This window comes from Triticum dicoccoides, chromosome 1B, assembly GCF_002162155.2.
Source record: "Triticum dicoccoides isolate Atlit2015 ecotype Zavitan chromosome 1B, WEW_v2.0, whole genome shotgun sequence".
Taxonomy (NCBI): domain Eukaryota; kingdom Viridiplantae; phylum Streptophyta; class Magnoliopsida; order Poales; family Poaceae; genus Triticum; species Triticum dicoccoides.
This window is the reverse complement of record NC_041381.1, coordinates 660,217,879-660,221,065: the sequence shown is the minus strand read 5'-3', so window position 1 is coordinate 660,221,065 and position 3,187 is coordinate 660,217,879. Positions and strand designations below refer to the sequence as shown.

Genomic DNA, 3,187 nt, shown 5'->3' with positions numbered 1-3,187 from the left:
GGGAGTGGAACCGGCGGGTGGAGGCCGAGTAGTGGTCGCGGCGGAGGAGGGCCTCGAGCTCCGCGGCGGAGAGCGGCGCCGGCACGGTTGCGATGGTGGTGGTGGTGGTGGTGGAGAGGGCGCGAGGTGCCGGGAGGAGGACGCGGTGGGGGAGCATGTGCGGCGCGGCGGAGGTGGAAATGGGGCGGAGGCGGCGGGCGGGAGGAGGTGGAAGTTTACGGCCGCCGCGACGAGACCAGTCACCACCGGACCAGAGCGAGGCCGCGGCGCCCGGAGGTGGGCCGCTGAAAGGGCCGAGACGCACACCAATGGCCGAAAACGAAGTGTATCCGCGTGCATAGAAGCGCTTGCAAAAAAAAACTAAAACTGATGATGAAGACGGATTGTAACTAAGTACACACTTACCTGCCCATCAGGGTTCAAATCCTGGTGCTCGCATTTATTTCTGGATTTATTTCAGGATTACCGGCGATGCACATTCAGTGGGAGGAGACGTTCCCGTCGACGACGAGGCGTCTACGGTGAATCTCAAGATGATATGCCGGCTCAGTCTTTCGGAGGTGCTCATAGGGATAGGGTGTGCGTTTGTGTCTTCATAGGGGTGAGTGTATGCGCGTGTATATGAGCGCTTGTGTCTGTACTAATGTTCAAAAAAAACTAAGTACACACTTCTTAAAAAAAAACGAAGTACACAAGTTGAAAGTTAGACCATTTTAAAAGTTCAATCCACAAAATAATTAGACGCCATAAGGGCATGTACAATGGTTTTATCTTAGCAATGCTATGTAAGATAGATGATGAGGTGGAGGAGAGAGAACTCATAAAAAAGGGCTTGTCTTCTCTTATTTAAGAGAAGACAAGAGGTGATCTCTTGGCACAATATGTCTCATCACATTTTTAGGAATTACTAGTTATTGAAGATAAGGCTAAGATATGACCCATTGTAGACAATTTTTTTTGTCATCTCTAAATCACATGCAAGACTTAAAATAAAATTATCTTATCAACCATTATACATGCCCTAAGCTGAGAAGTGTGCACTAGAATCTATCTATCTAGCAATCAAACACCCGCAAATTCATGCTCTGCTTGCGTCGCATGCATGAGATCAGTGGCTAAAAATCGCGCTAGGATGCGAAGGGAGCGAACATTGGTGCAATAATATAGAATTCATTAATGTATTACCCTTCATATTGAAAAAACATAGGTAATTGAGTAGTTCGGTAATTAGTATAGCTGCACACCGCAACCAGTTGGTGGATGGCCCAATTTTGCTATCATAGATTTTGAATTTTATGGTACTTCTCTGACATCTAATACCACCCTGAGCTAAAGAATCGGCATTATTGCCTTTAGTTATATTGCGTAGTAGTTGGTTTCACATCACAATTATTTATCTCTTATCTCTTGCATTTTTTAACCCTGATAGACATAAACCAGACACTGCATAGAAAAACCTCAGTTAGCATGTCTGGTTCCTAAGGCTATCTTCACCGCGCGACGTCAAACGGACGTCCGTTTTGCCCGGATTCTGTCCGTTTGGGTAGGGCAATGGGGTCGTGTCCAGGTAGTTTCCGGGATACGGTGGTCGTGCGCCCAGCGTGCGGCCGCATCCCGGCCGCATCCTGTCCGCGTGCATTTTTCTTTGCAAGTCCTTAACTTTTTTTCATCATTTATTTTTGGTACATGACAATACATCATCACATTTTGACAAGTAAATCAAAGCCAAAGAAAACAAGAACCACAAGAATACATTTAAGAAGATACCCAACTTCCATAACTGCTCCCTTGAGTTGGGTTAGGGCCTTCTCGATGCACTCATTGTTGATATGTGGAGGAGGCTCGATGTTGCACCCTTCTTTCTTCTTCAAGCTAGAAGCTGATGTTGCTTCCTCACACCTAGTCTCGTGTCTAGCCTCTAATCTAGCAACAAGTGCACTTGTCTCATCTACAGCCTCTATGCTAGCTAAAAGTGCACGAACATGTACTAAATTTTGCTCTATCAATATATCGATGTACTCTTCTTCCCAATACCAAAACCTGCATCCATCCTACACAATAAAAAATTGAAGTTAGCACAACTAGTCTAATCCGAGAGCACAAACCGAAGCTAAAAAGAGCACATACCCCATCGTTTAAGCACTTGATGAACACCCATCCGGGATGTTCGGGCGTTGTAGACACGCGGCGCACGACCATCCTTGGGCAGTGGTCGCACTTAATGAGTGGCAACGGTGCGCCGACGAGCTTTTGGGCAAGCACCGAGCCTGGCCGACCGCCATTCGTGTATCTGCTGGCGGACCACCGATGGTGCAGATCCGAGCGGCTAGAGGAAGAGCCACTGCCTGCATGTGGCCTTGCGACCCTGCCGGGGCCTTCCGGCGAGGTGCCCAGCTAGTCCATGGCGCGGCCCGGCCTCCCACAACCGGGCAAGCTCAAGACCGACCGGATTCGCCCCAAATCCGGCCGGTGGGTGCGCAAACCAGTTGGGCATGGTTGGGTAGCTCGGCGGCGCCGAGGGGAAGGGGCTGGGCGAGCGCGCGTCCGAGCTGCACGGCTGCAATGGCAGCGGCGGCGGCGGCGAGGGAAAGAGTGGAGAAGAGTGGAGTGGGGTGCGGCCGGAGGGAAGGAGGGGGCGGATAGAAAAAGGCCCGCCCTGTGCCACCGACGGGCGGGCCAGGGGAGGACACGCGCAGACGGCCGGCGCGTCCGCGTGGTTTCCATTTCACCCCAAAAGCGGCGCAAACTTGGGCCGGGGATGGGTCGAAAGCGGACACAAAAACGGACAAAAGTCCGTTTGCTCCCGTGCGCTGGGCCGCCCAGTTTGTCCCTTTTACCCCAAACGGACGGGGCCGGACAGGATGGGGTCGCGGTGGAGATGGCCTAAAGTTACATGTCCTAAATAAAACAAAAACATATTGAGTTTCTCTAGTTTTCTGGATAAACAACATTTTTATAATATCTGAGACAAACATTGTGATAAACAAGTTAGTTATAACATATATGTAACTGAAAATGTTAACACCAAACAGAAATAGTTTATTTAGCTTCAATTGCATTGTAGCACCACTCGAAAATATAGGGCCACATTCAGAAATGATGGATCAATACTAAAGAAAGGGGAAAATCATGTAAGCATTTCAACATATTAAGTGAATATTGGGTATTTTCCAATCAAAACCCTGGC

The 3,187-nt window shown here is 49.3% G+C and overlaps 1 pseudogene; it reads right to left on the bottom strand.

Annotated features, from left to right (window-relative positions):
• LOC119350828 overlaps window positions 1-413 on the bottom strand; it is a 10,619-nt pseudogene extending 10,206 nt beyond the window's left edge.
• Window positions 414-3,187: the final 2,774 nt, after the last annotated feature.